An 8,794-nucleotide genomic window follows, 5' to 3' on the forward strand; every position below is an offset into this window, starting at 1 on the left:
AAAAAAAAAAAAAAAAAAAAAAAAAAAAAAAAAAAAAATCATTAAAAGTCTTGTAAATTAGGTTAAGGAATTTAGACTCTGTCTTCCTGGGAGAGCCTCCTAAGTTACTCATGTCCCCGTTTGCTTTTGACGTTACCAATGCAGGGGATTGAGAAATCTGATCTTATCTGTGCTTTAGAAAGATGACCGCATTCCTAGTTTGTGGAGGAGGATAGAAAACATGAAGCTTGGTGGAGTTTTAATTACATTAGAATTAAATAATTTATTCAATTATTCAGCACATAATTACTGAGAATCTGCCATGTGGAAGACAGTGCCCAGGAACTGGAAATCCAGCACTGAACGGAAAGACATCCCTCATGGAGCTTGCATTTTAGGAGGTAAGAAAAATAGCAAACAAGCAAACAAAAATATATATAGCCTGTCAAGTGGTAACACATATTTGGAGAATAGTAAAATAAGTAAAGAGAAAGAGGAAGTGTCGCAAGGGGCAGGAGCGGGTATGATTTTACTGAGTGACTGGGGAAAGCCTCTAGTAGAAGAGATTTGTACAGCACCTGGGGAACTGAAGGAGGAAGTTTCGCAGATGCCTGGAGAGTGCTCGTGTGCAAGAGGAAACAGCATGTGCACTGGTCCTGGGGGAGATGGGCTTGGCGTTCAAGGATCAGAGTGAGGAAGGGAGGGGAGGAGATGAAGTCACTCTCAATGTGACCATTAAAACAGAAACATGTTCCATTGTAGAATAGTTGTTGTTAACAACCATGGACGGTTTTAACCGTTTTATCTATCGTGGGGCTACTGTGTGGGGAGAGTAAGAAAAAATGCCTGGATATTTATGTTGGTGTGAATTTGGCTTCCGCCTATCCCTCTGGTGTTGTTAAGATAAAATGGCGAGTGGTGAAAGTAACAGAGAGCGTATGACTTGTAAAATACAGTCATGCATCACTTAATGACAGGGACCCATTCTGAGAAATGCATCATTAGGTGATTTAGTCATTGCGTGAACATGACAGAGAACTTTTGCAAACCTGGTGATATAGCCTACTGCACACATAGGCTGTATGGTACGGCCTATGGCTCCTAGGTTACAAACCTGGACGGCATGTTACCGTAAGAAATGCTGTAGGCAACTGTAACATAATGTTAAGTATTTGTATATCTACACACAGAAAAGGTATGTTTTTGTAATCTGGTTGAAACATTGCTGTCTTATACGCGGTTCAGCATTGACTGAAGCATCCTTACACAGTACATGACTGTATCTATATATTTATGAATTTCCTATCATTTACTAGCAATCTATCATAGACCAGGTATAGCCTCAGTTCTTTGCTGTTTTTGAGGGCAGTCTGTGCTTGCAGGACTAATCTACTGAAATCAAGCCTCCTCATGCTGCCCATCTTGGCATGTTTTTCCAGTGCGGTACTTACAATTGCAGACACACATTTGTGGGCTCACAGGTTGCTTGGGTGCTTCACCGTCTTCATTTCTGGCTACAAACGTAACTACACGTGCTTCTTGAATAAATGGAGAAAAAATCCTCAGCAGGAACTGACCTTTTCAGGTCCTCTGCCATCGTCTTATCAAATCTCTCTTCGGTATCTGCATCGACTTTGTCTTGTGCCGCTGTATCCTGGAAAGAACTTTCTGGGAGCAATCATCTGGTTGATATTTACAAGGGTTTTTATTGTGGAGATTAACTACACTCTTCACTTTGATATACGGCCACTCGTCCTGTGATCTAACTTCAGGAGCACATTTCAGGGGAAGATAGCACACCGAGAAGGGCGGTCCTTTCACAGGAAACATACGCTAGCACCAGAAGAGCACTAACCATGCCCTTATCCATTTCAAAGCCTCAGACTAAGTCACAGCAAATATTTGGTTATGTCATAAGATATTGCAATTTTTACAGGAAATACATTTAAGTCATTTCATTTCCCCTTTTTCTTCACATTCTGCCTTTTTTCTTTTTTCTCTGATTTTATGAAAGTGTAATTGCTATTAAAAACTGCACATAATGTATACAATTTGGTGAATTTGGACATATGTGTACACTGATGCTAACATATCCAGCAATTCCATGTTCTGCTTTTTCTATTGAAGTAAACTTTAAGCATGATTTCTATTCTGTAAGTTATTAGATTTTTACAATCAAATAAATTAAAAAATAATCTCCATAGCTAAGGTATAGGGGATGCCTCCTGAAGGTCAGTTTATCAATGTAATTGTAGGTTTAATGTTTTCATGTGCTCTGTACTGTGCAGCTAGATGGTGAGAAGAATTTTTGGGGAAAACTCGAGTCCAGATTAAATAGTTGATTCCTGACAGTCTATGTTTGAGTGAGGTGATCCTGATATGTAGTAGCTTTCAGTGTGACACGTTTCAGAAAGGAAACAGTATTGTTCTCTCTCTCTCTTTTTTTTTTTTTTTTTTGCACTGAAAATATTTGCAATACATCTTCTATAATTATTGCTTCTTCATACTAACTGATCTGCAGAACATTTCCAGTGTCAACCTGTTTTCACTCATACTTCATTTTGAGCGCAAATGGTTCCTCTCACTCCTGCAGTTTTCTCCAGGCTCTTTTTCTCATCTGCGTTCACATCTACCTTTCCACTGGAGGCGATGGCTTGAAACACCGCCATCTGTTTTTGTCAGTGGAGGAACGCACGTCGCAGGTGTATGAGGCAAGGATGCTGAGGGTCAGACGCTCTTGCAGCCTAGACGCCTGGATCCATTCCCAGATGCAGGACCGTGGAGTGTGGCAGACTGTTGTCCTGGAAAAGTGTCACTCTAGCAGCAGGTTAGGGGTGGAGCACAGGTGGCTCAGTGGCTGTTAGATGTTTTCTCTTCCATTCTCTTCTGGAAAGCGGTGATTACCCCCAAAGAAGTTAGCTAACTGCTGCACTGGCTCCCAGGGTGCCTCTTGCCTTCACACAGAATGTCCAGGGTGTGAGCGTCATGATTTAGTGCAGTAACTCAGCATCTTTCTGTGCTGCCCGAGGAAACTACTGAGACGGAGCACAAAATGTTGACGTAATCCACAGAGAAACAGCTCTATCGGAGAGAAGTAAATAGTCCCCCAGGATGGAGAAGGGGAAGCTTCCAAGGCAAGTGTGCCCATTGTCTCCTTTTCCCCTCGCTGGGAAGTCCTGTAAGGGAAGAAAAGAGGATCCTATATATTATTTTTATCTTGTTTTGTTTGTTTGTTTTTTGAGATGGAGTCTCGCTCTGTCACCCAGGTTGGAGTGCAGTGGCCGGATCTCAGCTCACTGCAAGCTCTGCCTCCCCGGTTCACGCCATTCTCCTGCCTCAGCCTCCCAAGTAGCTGGGACTACAGGCACCCGCCACCTCGCCCGGCTAATTTTTCTATCTTTAGTAGAGACGGGGTTTCACCATGTTGGCCAGGCTGGTCTCGAACTCCTGACCCCAGGTGATCCATCCGCCTCAGCCTCTCAAAGTGCTGGATTACAAGCATGAGCCACCGCGCCCGGCCGTATCTTATGTTCTTAAAGTCCCCCTTCTTTCAGTAATCAACACAGAGCAGAGGTCAGGAAATAATATGTGTTTACTTTTCTTGCTAATTTTCTTCCTGTTTTCAGGGAGAAATATGTGTTTGTGCAGACATAGCTCACCCAGATTACCGCAGGTCACTAGTTACATGAGAAGCAAGGCAAACACCATCTAGTTTCTTGTTCACTATTTTTCTTTCCACACAACTCTTACATTTATGTGAAAAAATACAAAAAAATCCATCTTATGAAATGAAAGAAATTAACTTCAAAATCTGAATTTTAATTTTTCTAGAGATTTAAAAGTTTGAATTTCACCCATTGCAAAGTCTTACTTCTCTGATGTCAACACAGTGGACTTGAATGTGATGTAACAGATGCAGAGAAGATATTTTTTTCCTGACTTTGTAAACACCACATGAATGATTTGTATATAATTTCAATTTAAAAACTAATTGACAATGTTTAGAAATAAGAATAATTTATGTCCCTTCCTTTTTTATTCCTAGATTTTGTGTTTTATTTACCACTCTACATTTTGACCAGAGTGCACTAAAACAGTCACTGAAAAAATAGATGGGCAATTCTCCCATTTATCATCTCATTTGTAATCACTATACAGTAGGCTGTATCATATCCTGTGTTCAGTTACAGTCTTTGACTCATCTTTTTTTTTCCTCATTTTTTAGATTTTTTTTCCCCCTGAAACTGTAGCCTGCCTTGCAGGCTGGTCTGATTCTTTCCTTTTCATTCATCTGCTTATTTTAGCGGCATTGCTCTTTTCCTCAGCACACATGGGTTATCATGTCCCACTCCTCCGCCATTAATCATTAAACAAATACCTTGGGGAAAAACTAGAAAAAAATGGTGGGAAAATAAGTTTAATTCTGGAGTTTTCTCCTTCACGTTTTAAGTGAGCTTCAGTAAAACTAGTTAGTCTCTCTGTTGTGTATATGAAGATATTTTGCTTTGTGTTATAGAGAGCTGCATATACTGCCGCCTTCTCCGTGAGAGGTCAGAGCTTTGAAAACAACATTGAATGACTGAATCTAATATCAATGTATTGAACTGAAATAGGTATCATTTATTAAATGTATATGCGTATTGCTCAATTTTTATGTTTTCCAATGTTCACGTTTATATAGAGAATATTTCATAGAATGTTAATCAGCTCTAGCTTTGCTTCTGACTCATGCAAACAAGTACCTACCAAAATATGCAATTATTCAGTAATCCACAATGACTGTCTCAAAAGAAATACTGCACAGTCACATAGAAATGTGTGTGAAAGTGCTTTGGAAATTGTAAAGCACAATGTTTAAACTAGTTGGTATTACAGAGAATTTTAAGTATTGACCTCAGAAACCATACCCACCTCACCCACTTCTCCAGCCATGGAAATCACTTTATTTCATGCATTTTTACTGGCCATTTCCCTTCTTTGATGGATAAGCATACTTTCTTAGTGCTTGTGAGACCAGGTCACTGGCCAGGTAAACAAGCACTCGACTTTTCCTGGATACCTGCCCCAGTTGGTCAACTGGTGAAAGTGTTGTTGAAGTACAAAGTGTACCCAAGGAACTGTCAGATCTAGCTAATAACATTTCCAGACAGACTGCTGAAGGCATCACATAGCTTTTACTTGTTGTTTGTAGTAAGATGGAAAAGAAGAGATACAAACTAAAGGAATGTCTATGAAGCATAAGAGAGATGAAAATTGCTACTTTTAAAAATACTAGACTTCCTAGATAGTAAAATGATGCTAAAGTTAAAAATGGCTCCAGGACAAAGATCAAATCTAGACTGCTGTCAACAAAACATGGTAAGAAGTTCAAGCAGTTGAGGGTGTGGCTGTAAACCTTTTGTTAAGATCTTGGAAATATCTAATGTGTACCTCAGACAACCATTCAAACAGTGTCACTTCTGAGAAGCTTAGAAAGTATTGTCCCTCACCACATGCAGTAGAAGCCCAAGACAGAGAAGGGCTAATTCCACATTTGTGTGTGTGGCTTTTTCTAATGGAGTGAATACCAACAGGAATCACAGGAGACTCACAAAGTTTTAAGATAATTTTATTAACAAAAACGTTGTTTGCTTGCACTGCAAGGTGCAGGAACTGTACAAATTAAAAAGAAGACTTTGAAATTCAAAGTTTCTACAGGTAAGGAGCAGGCTAAGAATACTATTCTGCTGAAAACACAAGCTATATTCCATGGAAAAGAAGAAATGACTCAGGTGAAGAACTTAGAGGACAGAGCGAAGAGTTACGAAGAATTATTCTCAGGCCTTGACTCCTGATCAAAGAAATGCTAATATGTGTCCTGCTAGATTTCATAATTGCTATGGACCAGTGATTCCTGTGGGTCTCCTTGCGCTACCCATTTTTGAAAGTATTTACACAGGTTATCTCAGGCTTGTCTCACCATTATATATAGGTGTATGATACAGACAATTTCTCTCTAGCTGACAAGTCTTCAGTTAGGAAAGAGCTATACTCAAGAAACCACATTGAAGGACTTTCACTTAAAGCAGGATTTGATTTAGATCCCCAAATCCTTGAACTTGAGTCTGAGCTGTAATAAGTAAGATGTGGGGCGAGTTTTGAAGGGAATATGTATATTAGGCATGCAAGAGGAAGATTAATAATTTGTAGCCAGAGGGTGAACTCTGGTGGTCTTATAGTATGTACAAAAATTCTTTGATATTCTTCTTTTCAAAAGGTGGAATCTAAATCCCTTCACCTAAAGTATGTCTCAGACTTAGAAACTTATTTTTAATGAATAGAATGTCATAGAAATAACAATGTGCATCTTTTGACACTAGGTTATTGTATTAGGCTTCTCCAGAAAAACAGGATCAATAGGAGATATATATGTGTGTGTGTTCATAGATATAGGTGCCTATACATAGAATTATATCATATATATAATTATATTATATAACACACATATACATACATATACATATGTGTGTGTGTATATATATATATATAATCTCTTCTGGAAACACTCTCACAGATAAACACAAAAATAATGTTTTGCCAGCTGCCTGAGCATCCCTTAACCCAGTCAAGTTGACACATAAAATTAACCATCACATATCCACCCCTTGCCAACTTTGCACTCAAACACATCTCCTTAGTTTATCATATAATAAAATCACATTTAATCTCCAAATAAAGACAATAACATCATAATTCTAGCTAACATGATGCAATTATCCTGTGTATGATTGAAAATACACAATTATTCCTCCCTCAAAAGAGAAAGTAAAGTCCTTGTGAGATGTGTACTTTTCTCTTGATATTCTGTAACTTAAATACTATGATATAGAATTAACAATGCTTAAATATTGTTGTAAAGACAATACATCTAACATTATATAAGGGCATAAGAGATAAAAGAAAACAGATATTTGCTTAATATATGCATGTATATACACAGGCATATTCATAACAATAAAGGAAGAAATTCTCATGAAAATTACAGTTCTTAATTCTGCAACTGGTCATGTGATTACAGCTCATGTTGATAACTACCTTCTTCTATTCAATACTACCCATTCTATATTCTCTTTGCTTTCAGCAAGCACCTCAGCTGGTTTTTACCTGATGGGGTGACTCCAGTTATTATTCCTAGGGCATCTGGGCTATTAGTTGGTATGCCTGATTGGGTTGTTGTAATTTCCCATCGACCTTAATCAGGACATGACAGTACTAAGAGATTTCCTAAGGAATCTCCTGTATCCCAGACACACTCTTCCTTACCTCCGTTGTGGAACAGCAGTTGCCTTTCCCTTTGGCAGTCTGGATCAATCACCCCAATCAGCATTGTAACTTCCTCCTTGGCCTGTTGACTCAGAAGCATAAGGAGCCCAGAGGGGCCTGGTGGCCATCTTCACTTTTAATCCAATAGCATCATTGTTTGTCTCCTGGTGGAAGCATTTCTCCCCCTGGAATTTAGATGTCTAGCCAGGTGCCAGTGGCTCATGCCTGTAATCCCAGCACTTTGGGAGGCTGAGGCGGGTGGATCACCTGAGGTCAGGAGTTTGAGACCGTTCTGGCCAACACAGTGAAACCCCATCTCTACTAAAGATACAAAAATTAGCCAGACATGGTGATATGTTCCTGTAATCCCAGCTACTTGGGAGGCTGAGGCAATGAGAATCGCTTGAGCCTGGGAGGCAAACGTTGCAATGAGCAGAGATTGCACCACTACACCCCAGCCTGGGTGACAGAGCGAGACTCCATCTCAGGAAAAAAAAAAAGATATCTAGGCCAACAAGGCATGAATTCACAGGAAATGCGGCAAAAATTTGCTAGTGGGTCTCTAGTGGGGAATAGTGAGTGGAGCCACACCCATTTCCATCCCTTGATTCCTGGACCTACGAATCCTAGCTATCAGAGAAATGGCACCACAAATTAAACACTGACTCACAGTATATATAGCCTCTGGAGAACATTGTCCCAGTCCTGAAAGATATTGCCACCTGGCTGGCACTGTAACTGATTCCTCAGAAGGCCATTCTGCCATTCTACCATGCCAGCAACTTCATGATAGTGAGGAGCGTACTATAACCAGTGAATTCCATGAGCGTGGGCCCATTGCTGCACTTCTCTGCAAGTGAGTTCCTTGATCAGAAGCCATGTTGTGTGTAATACCATAATGCTGAATAATAAGCCTTTCTGTAAATTCATGGATGGTAGTTTTAGCAGAAGCATCGCATACAGTACAGGCAAATTTATATCTAGAGTGAGCATCTTTTTTAGTAAGGACAAAGTACTGCTTCTTCCATGATGGAAGTGGTCCAATGTAATCAGCCTGCCACCAGGTAGTTGGTTGATTACCCTGAGGAAAGGTGCTGTTTGGGGGCTCAGTGTTGGTCTCTTCTGCTAGCAAAGACCACCCAGCAGTGGCCATAGTTGGGTCAACCTTGGAGAATGGAAGTACATAGCACTGAGCCCTGGCATAGCTCATCTCCGCTCCCATGGCCATTTTCCTCATAAACCTATCAGGCAATAACAGAGGTGGGAAAGGGCCTGACTGACATACACAGAAAGGTCATCCTATCCACTTTATTAAAATTCTTCTCTAGTGAGGTTACCGTTTGATGAGCATTCACATGGGACACAAATAGCTTCACATTTTCTGCCTTTTAAGAGAAGTCTCTCCATACACCTCTTCCCCATATTTACTTGACATCAGTTTTCCAATCATCTTTCTTTCAAGTCTCTGACCATTCTGTCAAACACCAGCCACAGCCCATTAATACTCAGTTCA

This window comes from Rhinopithecus bieti, unplaced genomic scaffold, assembly GCF_001698545.2.
Source record: "Rhinopithecus bieti isolate Rb0 unplaced genomic scaffold, ASM169854v2 scaffold_39641, whole genome shotgun sequence".
Classification (NCBI taxonomy): Eukaryota; Metazoa; Chordata; class Mammalia; order Primates; family Cercopithecidae; genus Rhinopithecus; species Rhinopithecus bieti.